The sequence below is a fragment of the Epinephelus moara genome, chromosome 20 (genome assembly GCF_006386435.1).
Source record: "Epinephelus moara isolate mb chromosome 20, YSFRI_EMoa_1.0, whole genome shotgun sequence".
Lineage (NCBI taxonomy): Eukaryota > Metazoa > Chordata > Actinopteri > Perciformes > Serranidae > Epinephelus > Epinephelus moara.
In genome coordinates this window covers 18,786,318-18,800,372 of record NC_065525.1, presented here as the reverse complement: position 1 = coordinate 18,800,372, position 14,055 = coordinate 18,786,318, and the positions used below count along the sequence as shown (strand labels likewise).

Sequence of the window (14,055 nt, the reverse complement as noted above, 5' to 3'; positions counted from 1 at the left end):
TGGTCTGGTCTTGAAGGGTTAACAAAAAGAAGAGCAGGCATTCCATGGTCAGTGACACAGCCTTATGCTGTGTTCCGAAACATTCTCACTCCGACTTTGTCACATACTGACGTTGGTCATAGACTTTCCACGTCCACATGTGACGTGCAAGGTACCCTGGGTGCGTTGGTTGTTGACGTTCAGGGACACCGTGTCAAGTTCTGCCTGTTACATGTATTGTCTTCTTTCAAAATACACTTCCTTTTCCCAGGAAATTTACCGTTTACGTACAGTCACTTTCAAAATGAACACACTTAGTCAGTACAACACCGCAAATTGACCTTTTTTTTCCTTCAACAACAAGCACACATGGTTATGTTTAGGAAAAAAGAACAGGGTTTGGCTTTAGAATCTTACGGGACACAAACACTGCTCTCTCGGGTGAAAGTCTGTGTTTGTTGGACCCATCCACCACCCCTCCCACCCAACCCAGTCAGACTTTCGCCGCCTTAACTTTCGCCCTTGTCCTGCCGCGTTTCCCCCTGATGCCGCCCAGCACTGTTAAACTATAACGGCAACTGGTTGCAAATCATGACTATGTTATAGGACGCCTTTATTGTTTGGTTTCTGACGCCGCAAGTCACTGCCCAAGAGCCGGATTTCAATGACTTTGGAGTGAGACCAGGCTTTGTGTTCACACTACGAGCGACACAACAACAGGCTACAAGTCATTTTCAACAGAAGCCGTTGACATGAAGCTACAAACTGACGCCCAATTTTTGTCGCTGCTGACACATGTGACACACTACAAATCTTCACAAAAGTGAAGCTGGGCTCAACTTTTTTCAGCGCTCCAATGATTTGGTGTCAACCCATTATATGTTTTTGTTTGTAGCTGTGGTACTGTGTTATTTAGCTTAGTTAGCTAATGCTATGCTAGCCTTAGGCCCATTGCGGCAAAAACACGGGTATGCAATGGGGGGTGAATGAAGTGTGATGTTTAAATGGGGCTCACACAATCAAAACTATAGATATTTTTGACCAAATACAAACTTTAGATGACAGTCGAGATGCTTCGTGGCAAGTAGCAGACACACACAAGTCCCTAACGACGTAACTTTGTTAACGTGCGCTTGAGCAACACTTCACCTGTGACTCAGCTGTAATGTAGCCGGCCACGCTGTTGCGTTGTCACTCATAGTGTGAGCACAGCATCAGGCCTCAGCTCAGGTTGATCTGAGCTGTGGTGCTGTAGGAGCTGCTTTTACTATAACTGATCCTAGAGATGATCATGAGGCTAACATGCAGCATTCCAGTACTTAAGCTACCAAGAGTCCTCTCAAGTCATACATAACACCGGCAATTAGTGGCAGGTCACACAATTCTACAAACTGCAGACAGAAGGAGATCACACACACATACATTGACCTCTGAGAGCAAATCCTCCTTATTTGGCAAATGTCTGTGTCTCTGTGTTTTTCTGTGACAGTTCTACTGAAGAGATCAAATCTCCTTTTTGGTTACTGTCCATCACTTGCGGCAATTCGTCAAATATGTCTCACATTGTCAGCAACAGCTGTAACTCCTGTTTTTATTTTTATGCTTTCATCACATTTTCCATTTATAGCTTTCTATTTTACAATCAGGTTGCATCCGAATCCTGGCAAGGCATGATTGTACCATACTGTACGTGCCTGTCTCTCAGCATCCTCTAAGGTTTCCCTTTGTTTGGCACAACTCTTTGTGTCCATAATGAGGCAGTCATTAGAGAGAGCCTCTGGGAATCCTGAGGCTAGTGTTGTAGTCTGCATAGGTCTCTTAGATGTGACCAGCTCCACTGCAATTATGTGCTAACAGCCCATTATGCTGGGGATTGGTTGTCATAGGGCTGAATCGGGTGATTCCCATTCATCTGGATAATATCTGCAGATAGATTTAGTTTGATGGCATCCAATCCAACCACAACCCACTTCACAGACGGAGCTACAGTTGGGCTCTCAATCATACACCAGCGCTCGGCCCCACATGTCTTTTCCTCTCCGCCTCCACATTTAGGTCTCCTCTTTTTTTCTGTTTAACTGACAGTCTTTCCTCCTTCATTTTTTAAGAGTCTTAACTTTCATGCTATGTTTTCAGTCGTGCCATTAAAAGCTGCAACCAAAAGGATTTTGTTACTCCCCTCTCTCAGCCCCCATCTTTTGCCCAAAGCCGCACAGATGAAAGGTCAGCAGAGAAAAGAAGATCATCCATAGTCATGTGAGATTTTCCCGCTGCACGTCGCCGCGACCTCCTCTGTTCGATGAGGGGCTACACACCTACTGTAGACAGCACTCATTTCTTTTCTCCTATAGCTGCCTGCTGCATATGAAGCGATGCTACTATCATTAGCAAAGGCGCATCTGTTTAACAGAGCTGGCTATATAGCAGCACGCAGCTTTTGATGGCTGCGGTCCGATCCCCACAGGAGCTCATTAAAACTGCCAGTAAGGCAGGACCACCCCACCCCCTACTACAACCATGGCTATGGTATACCCGCTACATTGCTGAGAGGGGGATGACAGAGGCAGAGGGAGAGGTGGGAGGGGTGAAACGGTAGGAACGCCATATAAAGATAGATGTGTAACAATGTATGGGGGAAGGGGAAGGGAAAAAAGGGGGAGGGTGGAAAAAGGAAGGTGTGGCCGATGAAGGTAAGGATGGAGACAAAGGAATGGAATGGTAAACAGACGAGAAAATAAGAGACGGTGGAGAGAAAGGGTTAGAAAAAGGCCAGATTAAAGCAATTAATTGTGAAGCGGAGAGGTGAGATGGAGCATGTCGCTACAAATACAGTATATTAAGGGCGTCTGTGTTATCAGGTTATCTGTGGATACGTGAAGAGCTGACATCTGTGTTGGGCAGCTGGCCCTGTGAAATGGGATTAGTGCACAAACCACGTTTCATACATCACTAAGCTCACCTGCCACACTCTCAAATTTAAATGTACGTAGATGATACCCTCTTCTCGCTCACATTTGTGTGAGTACAAAATGCAAGACACACACACACACACATGCACACGTACACACTGTTGTCTGTGGTCATAAATCTTAGCTGGTCCAGTCCCGTGGTTTTCGAGGCGGGGTGAGAGGGTTACAGTCTCACTCAGGATTTGCCAATAAGAGAGCTAAGGAGGATGGATGTTCTCTCACTAATTAAACACTGGAGTCTGTAGGGACTGAGCACAGCCTGCAGCAGCGGCCATGCCCCGCTCTCCTCACACCACCCCGCAGTGATGACAGAAAGGGCATTCCTGCACACACACATAGCTCATTACATCAGCCAGCTAAGCCAAATGACCACACAAACACACTCATACATATACATTTCTCGCACATGACTCACCAAGTCATAAAGGCTGCTATTCAGGTACCTATCTCCTAGAAATTACGACTTTAACTGCTGTCTTAATTATGGTGTTGCAGCTGCCTGGATTTTGTTCAGAGAAAATTTTCATTTCAGATAATGAAACACTACGTCATGTACTGCATAGGATTCTGAAAGAGGTGGTTAGGGTGGGTGGCGGACATATAAAGTGCGCAGAACCTTGAAACCAGAACTTCAGGTTCTTGTCCAGACTCCTGTTAGGTGTAGGCAACAAATACACTTTGGTTAAGGTTGGGGAAAGATCGTGATTTTGAGTGGATAGTGTATTGCAGATTACCTATTTTGGCAGAGAACAACTGAAGTAGGTTGTCAGTGAAGATTTTACTGATACATAACATTTTTGAGAGCTGGCAGAGACGTTAATTAGCAACATTTCCTCATTATGTTGATAAAAAAAACGTAATTTCCTCAGCATTATGTTTCCCTCAAAATGCATTTGCTGCTTCAAAGTAGTCATATTATATAAATGTGGTTAGTTCATGTCTAAAACAAGACAAAGTGGAGGCTCTGTAGGATTACTAAAAATGCTAGTCAATAAGGAAAGTCACTTTTTAAGTTTTCAGGCTCATACTTCCTTCTTAGATGTCTTGCTAAAAATGTTCTGTACCCAGTGCAGTTAATTATAGACAAAATATATACAGTAGTAACTGCATACTGTAGCTCTTGCAGCCATATATTGCACCAGCTGCTCTTTATTCAAGCAACATAAATTCCTAGACATACATGACAACTTATTTCATACTGTATCTCTTGGTGTGAATTATTCTTGTGCTTTTAGGAAATGTACCATATGGTATCTGCTGGCTGGATGGCATGCAATTATCCTGAAACATATGTAGACATGGTCTATACGGTGATGCTATCGTACACACATTTCTATAGGGTCCCTGTATGTGTTGTGTTTTTTCTGATTGTAACACACTCCTTGTACGTGTATCTGCACTGAAGAAAAACACATCACATCAAGGATGACCAGAATACAATGGGGAAACATATCAGGAAAGCGGGGAAGTGTGACAGAGCTGACAGTCTCTTACTCTCTCATTCTACAGTATGCATTTCTCTTTCTCATCACACTCTGTCTGTCACCGTCTTCCTTTCCTCTCGGTTTTCCCTCGTCCTTCTCTTTCACGTGTGCATATATGTGACATATCAATGCTGTCACAACATACTGCAGGAAGTAAAAGAGTGCCCTCATGTGATATGCATGTCTGACAGACAACACATTTTCAGCAGAGGCCCATATCTGGAACCAGGGTCCTTTTTTCCAAGGCAAAAACCAGGTGTGAGCTTATCTGTTTTAGTGCAGCAAACAGGATTTATACAGATATTATACAATGAATCTACAAAGAGAGATTAAAATATGTGTTTGGTTTGTGATCAGTCACTTTTTTTTACCCTTTTAGAAAAGCAAAACTTGAGCTTGTGCTGTAAGCTACACACTGCAAGCCTGCTTTCCTTTCAGTACCACCTCCCTGACACTGTTCTTTCAGGACCACATCATGTACACACATGAGCCAGGAGCTCTTTTTCTCATATCCTTCAAATGCTGTGAAAATAAAGAGCTAACCGTTGCCTATTACCGACTGCTGTTACACGTGAAAAGCCCCAGAGGGACTCCTGCTGCTCCTCAGCTCATTGTTTTTCTTTCCACGTCACTATTCGCTGCATACTTTGTCAAACTATGTAAACATTTCTTCAGTCACACGCAGCACTGGAATGCCATTGAGAGCGAACGCACCCGCTTAGGCTTTTTCCACTGCCTAATTATGACAGCCCGCCTATAGTCACAGTCAATCATGATCAGAACCTCTGGGCGAAAGCATTTTCAACACATTTCCACTGTTTGATCCCAGTCGCAGCCAAATCCCCCAGCGCACACTCATCTTAGCACGCTCAGAGGATGGTAAACCCCCACTTCAGTCGAGATTTAAGGCATACAACACAAATTCCCCGAAATCCTGGTTCGCTGTAATCCTCTACTATTATAAGAGGAGCCAGGATTCCCAGTGATGTCAGGATCCATCTGGATACAAAAGGGATTCTGCACAGTGTGTATAGAGACAGTATAGATCAGAAATAATTCAACCTGACATTAGACTTGGACAATATTTATGATCTTATCTCTTTTTCAGATTTAGGTAGGTAGGTAGGGTTGGGCAATATGATGGTATATACCATGCTATGTTATAAATGTGTCCACCGATAGAGATCTGGCAATAACGTTTCCACCATGGGAGCTATTCGGGGAGGGCTATATAGCAAATCACGAATCCAGCTGCCTCACAAGGTTGTACATACAGATGGATGGATGGATGGATGGATAGACAGATAGACAGATAGACAGATAGATAGATAGATAGATAGATAGATAGATAGATAGATAGATAGATAGATAGATAGATAGATAGATAGATAGATAGATGCAGCTCCTAATTAACCAGTGCATAATGTGGTGAGCCAAAACCTTCAAACAAAACCCTCACTGTGTTCATCAGCCATTGAGGCAAGCCGCTCTTGGAACACGCCACCCCTACTAGAATAATGGGCCACTTTACAGGCCTCAAAGTTAGTTCACAGAATCTAGAGCTGGGAAACCGCTAGCACAGGGTTCATGGGGAGGAGGGGCAACTTAATTGTTTCCTTCGTTTTTGTTTTTGTAACCCCCCCTCCTCTCTCTCTCCTCTTTTAGTTCTGAAAAGGGGGCTGACAAACATGCAATGAAGGGGATTGTTGTGTGTTCCGCTGGACAAGTGGGTGAGGTAAACAAAACTAGACTGTCGGGTCTATCAGTTGGGCTCGTCGGGATGGGATAGGCTGAGCGGTGGGGGAGCAGCACCCATGCAGAGGGAGGGATTGGTCAGGGATCCGCAGAGTAGGAGGGGTGAGGGGACGTTTTTGGGGGTAGAGGGGGGTGAGGGGTAAAGGGTCCCGAGGGAGAGAGAGCAAAAGGGGGTTTATTCCGGAAGAAGTGGGAGGCGGACATGGGTGCTGAGGTTACTCCTCAGAGTGTGGGCATTGTATTTGGTGCTGGAGTTCTCATGCATGTCCCGCTTTGGCTCCCCAAAATGTCGGAAAGTGATGGAGCTCTCCGCGATTAAACGGACAAGTGGCAGCTCTGGTCTGCGCTCCCACAGCTCGGGCTATTTACATACTCAAGAGGAACATTAATGCCGGCCGATCCCCCAGAGTTGAACAAAGAGGCACACAAACCTGCCTCAGAGGCCCATTACGAACTTAATTGAGGATTTGTGGAATAGTAAAAAGGGGCAAAGGAAGAGGAAGGTGGGTGAGGTGGGGAGGGGTAGTGGGTGAAGTGGGCAATGACACCAGTTTTTACTCAGATTAACTTTTTTTTACATTGTTTTTTTTCTGTCCGACTTCAGCTAATGGAAGGGGGATCAAATGTGAAAATGATATCTCGCAACATCTTTGTCACCATATGGAAACTCTAAGCATCATCAAATCCTCTTCCTCTTTATTCCCCATTCGCTGATCCTCCCATTATCCTCATTATGAAACTGTCATGAAAGCTTTACTCTAGAAAGGAAGGCTATATGAAGGGTGAGGCAGCTAACTCCTACAGGAGACAATTATTTTTTTCAAATAACTCAAAACAAGTTAAAAAGAAACATTTATAAAATATTAAATATCCCTTAAATTTTAAGGAAAAGTGAACTAGCTTTCTGATTTATTGACTTATATTAAGATATTAAGGTTGAGGGAGCAATGGCAAAAACCAAAAGTAGCTCCACGTGATGACCAATGTGAATCTGTCAGACTGCATCTTGTGACAGTCAGATGAAGTCTTATTTGTTTTGAACGAATCTCTTAATGCGCTTTAATTATGATTCTTTTGTTGCAGCACAATGGGCCGATTGTTCTCAACGGCATGGTCGCTGGTGCCAAGTCGAAAAAAAAAACAAAAAAAAAAACAAGACCCCCACCTCCCCCTGCTCCCTGTTCAGCCCCTCGTCCCTTTTCCAATCACTCCCAGAGCAATTTCGTGACTCCCCCTGCTGACCTGAATTCCAATGTAGCAGGTGCCAATGGGATGTGGGTGGTTGGAGGGCAGTTTTACAGGAAGGAGGAGGACAGTGGCCGTGGCGATGGGGTGGGTGAGATGAGGCCTTCACTGTACCACAGTAAACACTGACTCAATCCCCTCCGGGGCCCCACGCCCAGTATGTAAATGCTAATGTGCTAATGTGATATTAATTGTGTCGAGTCCTTTTGAGAGGAAGAAATGAAAACCACTGATTGAATCATTTAAATTGGAGCAGGAACAGACCGCGATTAACCAGATCAAGTGGGTCCACGTGTGAGAGGAAGTTATTTGTGTGTTAAAGGATGTTTGCCAAACTCTCTTATCTTACGCGTGGCAGGTATGGTATTTGTTCAACCTGTGAACTTGGTAGAATATTAATACACATGTGGGACACTTGGACCATGACTTTTGACCTGTGTCCACCAGATGAGACCAAACGAAAAATTCCCACACAGTCTTTGAACTGGCTGCAGAGCCTCTTATATCTCAAATTCACTTTTACACAGAATGCTATAAAGTACTAGAAAGTTGAAACAATATTTAGTTAAAATTAAATTAATTTCAGAATCAGATATTTTAATAAAACAACCAATATAAAGCAAAGTGATTGCGAAGCTCAAACAATAGAAAACTTTATGTAGATTTCGGTTTTGGCTTATTTTCTTAGCTTTCTTTCTTGTTTTATTTTATGATTGTTAAAATAAAATGCTGTGTTGTGTGTTGTCATGTCTGTCCCTCACTATGAGCTCAACAAAGCAAGTTCCTGACAGCACTAATAAAGTAAACTAAACTTGACTAAATCTTCATCTGTATTCAACATATTTTTTCCCACATGCCCAACACACGTTTCCACTTTTGGAGGATACATTCTGTCTCTTAAACAGACTATATGGGCAGTTTAATGATTGCTGCCCTCTCATAGCGAAACCGAAGAAATGCCTCGACCATAGCTAGTGGAGATCTATCGTTTAGCCGCCCAGCAGCAGACTCGCTGGTGAATGCCTCTGTTTCTGTTCCTGTGCAGTCATACAGAAGTGAAGGGAGCCAGGCTCTTTGTTTTGTCAACCCATGGGAAAGGCCTCGCTCTGTTCTGCTCTCTGAGAACCGAAACACTGATTCTATAGGCAAGACTAAAAAAGGAACGAAAAAAAAAAGAGCATGAATCCCACATATCAGGAAGATTCACATCAGGAATAAAGTGACGAGGAGGAGATGAATCGCAATTCAAGGCCCTGAAAAGCAAGAGAGCGGGCAAACAGGGAAAATCAAGTGCAGAGACAAATGAAACTGGATGATATTTGGGCAATTAGGAAGGGCTGAAATGAAAGAAACAGCTAAGGAGAGAGAAAGAGGAGTATTGAGAAAGCGAGAAAAAGAGAGACAGAGATAGACGAGCATGAGGGTGGTAAAGAGTGAAAAGAGGAGCTGGATGGTACTTTGGCAGCTTCAGCGTGTTCCCAGGAGGATTACTCAAGCACTAGATGCCACAGACTGCCAGCAAGACCACAGAGGAGCTCCATGAATGGAGACCCACAGCCACACACACATCTCTGGGGATGTCTGAATCCCGGTGTCTATTTCACCTGTTTCCTCTCCTCTCTCTTTTTTTATTTCCAGCTCTACTGTCCTTTTCTCTTCCTCTTTCTTTCATTCCTTTAATTTTCCCAGCTTGTTCCCCCTCCTCCGTTTTCTCACTCTCTATCTTTATCACTTTTTCTCACTCTCTCCGCAGCTTTTCCAAGCAGCAGCAGCAGCGAGAGAGAGAGAGAGGTTTGACTTGGCTAGCCACAGACAGGTAACATATGCTCCATCTTCAGACTGCGTGTGCAGCCCTTTTTATGTCCTCGTGCATGGGCAGCGCTGAGGAAATGTTTTCGGGAGGGGGACAACCCCACCTTCCACACTGCTTAGTCACTCCATCATTTGGCCATTTATCTCCTCTCCACCAAAGAAAGAGTTCTATATTTTACTGTCTGTCCTCCCCTTTTTTCTCTTTCTGTCACTCCCACATATTAAAGCCACTCTCCCACTCTATCTCACACTTCTGGCAGTGTAAAATCTCAGTTTGTCTGGCAGAAACTGAAGCGTTTCCACATTGTTCTTGGGTTTTATTGTTTTTCTCAGGCGCTAAACTGCACTGAAGGACATTATGGTGGAGCACTGCACAAAATACGAAGGCAGCAAAAGGAAAATAGGCCAGCACTGCCTGCTGCCTGCTTGTTTTCTGTGTTGTCAGGCGTTACATAAAAATATAACTAATTCTGGCTGTGAGAACAAGACCATAGCATCCCATTCTACCCACTGCATGTGAACATCCTATAGGATTCAATTAATCTTTCAGCTTACTCTGCGGTGTCAGTGCAGTTTTCTTGTCCTCAGTTCATGCCTGCTTACTGGTGATGGCTCATTTGCCATCTGGTCAAACCATTCCCAGTCTACAGACAAATCCACCCAGTAGATTCTCCTCTTATTAATCCTCAAGCACAGCCGGCTACTTAAATCAATCCATAAAACAGTTCAGATTGATTAGTAAAAATTTAATTCCCACAGTTAAAGCAGAGTCAATGAAGAAGCTATCAGTTAGCATATTGATTTTTTTTTTTTTACCGGTGTGCTGTAACTTCCTTTTCCTTTCTGTATTATCTAACCAAGCCTCTCATATCTCCACAACCCCCTCCCCCAACCTGTGTGTGTGTGTGTGCCTCATAGTAGAGTAGCCCATATTAAACACAACTAACAAACCCACATGTTCACACAAACACCCACTCTGCCCTGTGCACCCCAAGCAACGTCTACCCTAATTAAAGTAACGTCCTCACAGATGGCAAACATAACAGATTCCAAGAAATATGATTTTGACTGGATCTCTCCCGGGGACAGATCAGCGATGCCGCAGGATTTGTCTGGACGTGGGGGAGTGAATGAGTGAATGAGTGAGTGCCTCGGTGTGTTGTCTTGTGCGTGTCTGTATGCATGATTACTTGGATGAATTCATGCTCAGAGGATTTTGACACCCTTGTGACTCCATGTTGGACTTACAATCATTAACTGTCAAAGAAAAAACTGCTGAGAAACACAGCTTAATATGAATATCACACAATGAATGTAAATTTTTGTCCACCAGTGGCCATATCCAAGAGGTGTTTCCTTAATGAGGCAGAATTCCATATGATGCAGCCTTTATTTTGATTCCTGCAGCCTTTCCAAACAACAATAATTGCATAAAATAAAAGGAATAATAAACAGAATATGTTTCCTAGAGCAGCATATGGAAACCATTAACACCCAGGAAATCATTTGTTTTCTATTATTTTCCGGCAGACACAGGTAAAAAGGATTAATGGAGCACTCCAAGATAAAAGTCTCTGCATAAATTCACTTACACTAATGATCTCCTCTGTAAACAAATGCTAAATATGTGCATAATGTGCCCAAACAGACTTCCATGGATGTGAATTCTCACTTATGTGAACTGGTTGTTATGGCTGCAGAACGCAACACACTCGCACATGGTAAACACATACCTTCACTTATTAAATAAAAAGAAAATCCACCCCCCACAGATTCAGGACATGACTCATCCTGCCTTTCAGCATGTGTGAGCTCGCCTTGAATGTCTGTTGTGCTCATTCATGTAAGGCAGCAAATGCCACAGTACAGTAGTTTAGAGAGCGTCCTCCGGGAAAAGGACAAAACGCATTAGCTGCATGGACACTTTCCTTTACAGATTCTCCCGGCAATTACACTGAAGGCCGAGGCTTCTTCAGATCCCGGCCCTGCCACACAGTGCACATGGTACAGACAGTTCCTCTCAGCACGACCACCAGTGGAAGATAACGTGTCCATTACAGTTAGCATCCAATAGATACAATTATCTCAAGGCCCAAGAAGAGAAAGGAGAGGGAGAGGGAGAGACTTAGACTTTGAACATCTCACTTAAAAACCACCAGTACAAACAAAGTGGGAAAAAGTAAACCTATAAATCAACCTGCCTCAGACGCCTTCGCTCACATATTTACACATGCACAAACCCACAACCACCCACTGAAACCAACCCTCCAGGTTCCCAACAAAACACTGTTTACTATATACGTACATACACACCAAACCAATCCATGCCAGCACTCTGACCATGTGCAATTAGCAATACAAAAAACATAACACGCACCAGTATCACACAATGCAAACCCTTTAAGTTTAGCATATAATATGCATGTTCTGCCCTGTTGCATTCAGAAACCAGCCTCCTGAGCATCATAACCGGCTCAACAGGCCCGCTGCCTCTCACCTGGTTATTCCTAGTAAGCCACGTGACCAGTTGGGCCTGACCAAACAGGAAATTTTGCAGCACACATAATACCCTCTTTCTGAATGAGCACATAGGCTCCAGAAGGCACAGACCTACCCCCAACTTCCCACAGAGCACATTCAATAGGCCTACACCCAGCATAGGTGCAACTGAGAGGGAGGGAGAAAGAGGGAGGGTGGGAGGGAGGAAGGGAGGGACCACCTCCTCTCCAGGTCTCATGCATCAACATGCAGCTGACAGACTCATCCACAAACACAACCTGTACACGTTTTTAAGTGACAGGCCAAGAGTAATGCTAAAGGCGATCAACTGAGGGTGCCAAGGGAGTTGGTTTCCATGGTGACATTAATGGCGCTATTGGAAAATTGTGTGTCTGTAGGTTGTGTGTGTGTTTGTGTGTGTGTGATCGCGTTTTAATATGAAATGGGGAAAGGGCTGCAGCGATTGGCTCAGGAGGTGGGTGGCGATAGTAAGGTAATAGGCATTCCGTTTTGTTTCCTTCCAGGAGCGTTTCTCCCTCGGTGTGTGCAAAAAATAAAACCACTGATGTTTAGTGCTTTCACCGTGGAAAAAATAATAATAAAGCAAAACCACAGCGAGCACTGTGCAACTGCAATATGCTGCAAGCATTTTCAAGGAGAGATGCACTATAGAAAACACTGCAAATCACAATGTGTGCGCTTTCCTATATCAGATAAAGCAGGTTCACAAATTGTGTATGTATTAGTGAGTTTGTAAGAGCAGGGCTAAACATATAGGTGACACCAGAGATAGGTTGTGAACTCAGCCTTTAACTTGTTGACTGATTATCAAATTACATAACGCAGAAGCGCAAAAATCTTATATACAGTCGCACCTGGTGTCCATCCAAGATTTATTGTACTTAGAAAGTTGCCACAAGGTCATTATAAAAGGATATAACTATATATGAAGTAGAATAACTTGTTTGAATTCCATTCAAAGCAACTTCCTTTTCTTTGGAAACATCCAACAGGAAAACGTTGCGCGTTTGGCTGGAGGAAGGCGAGGGGAGCCCCTTTGGTTCAGTTAGTACAAGGCTGCTTTTTGGCACGAGTAAACACGCGACACCCAGAGATTTGAGGTGAGAAAAAAATGTTTGTCACAGAGTTTATATCTACAGCTGTGACACCAAAGTGTTGCCTGCGGCTGATGTCAAGCGCGCAGCTCGTTTGCGTTTTGATTGTTCCCTGCGATGCAACTGTAACTGTCAGGGAATAAAGGTTAACTTGTGTAACGTGGATATGACAAAATCAATTCCACTTTTATTTGATGCATGCACGTCTGAGGTAGTAAGAGAGGTGTGAGTAAATGCAGCTCTGCACTGTGATGATTACTGTTGGAGGTCTGCTGCGCTCCGGGACTATTCGCTGCAGTTTGGATTAATCCATGAGAATATGAATGTTTCACAAAGCAATAAAGTCACTTGTTATTTAAGGGAGATTTGCAAACTGCTGTTTTATGTATTCTTTAATGGTTTACTTACAAACATGCACCCCCAATGCACCTGCAGTGATTTATCGATTAAGGCAATAATTTTAATTTGCCTGTGATGATAAAAAACAAATTAAGCTGCAAGACAACCAAGACAAGCCGTGCATCTCCTCATCACTCACACCACTGCGCGTTTATGGACCCTGTTTGCAAGCTGAAATAAAAAAAAAACAAAAGCAGCATCTTACCTTTGTTGAAAACCACGATGAAAGAAGTTTTTGGTCTTGTCCCCTCGCAGGGTCTTTTCGTATCCGCGTCAGAGGTGGTGAGCCACAGCGAGCCGCAGAGCGCACAGCGGTCCAGGACAGGAGGCGCTTCTTCTCAGACCAAACGGAGGGATTTTCTGTGAGTACAATCCGAGGAGCTGCGCCGCTCAACGTTCCCACTGAATGAGCTCTGCCTCACCTCACTCTTCGGCGCTTTACTTCCCCACCCACCTCCGCCCGTGTCCCCCCTCTTTGTCTCTTCAGCATGGGAATGCCAACTCCCGTTGGTTGAAGATGTAGCCTATAACGTACCCATCTCGCTCTTTTTCTCTCTCTGCCTCTCTCCCTCGGCCACTCTCTCACACACTCTCTCTCTCACACACACACACACACACACACACACACACACACACACACACACACACACGCACCCTGTTTTGCAAACACAGTCTAAGTTGATGTGAAACCTGCTCATGAGGAGGTGTAATGAAAATAGCTGGATGTCCACCACAGAAAGCGTCCTAATAAAATCATGCATTAACATGCAGAGGGTGCACCGTTGGTTCTCAGAGCCT

General features: G+C 44.1%; 1 protein-coding gene across 2 annotated transcripts in view; it reads right to left on the bottom strand.

Moving 5' to 3' along the window:
• The window catches only part of slc1a2b (solute carrier family 1 member 2b), a 35,508-nt gene extending 21,752 nt beyond the window's left edge, over positions 1-13,756 (bottom strand). The window contains exon 1 of one of the 2 annotated variants that reach the window (XM_050073745.1): positions 13,463-13,756. The gene's annotated coding sequence lies outside the window, so the exon portion shown is untranslated. Of the gene's footprint in view, positions 1-11,741; positions 11,822-13,462 lie in introns of those variants that run through there. The other variant, XM_050073746.1, reaches the window with a different exon arrangement.
• Positions 13,757-14,055: the final 299 nt, after the last annotated feature.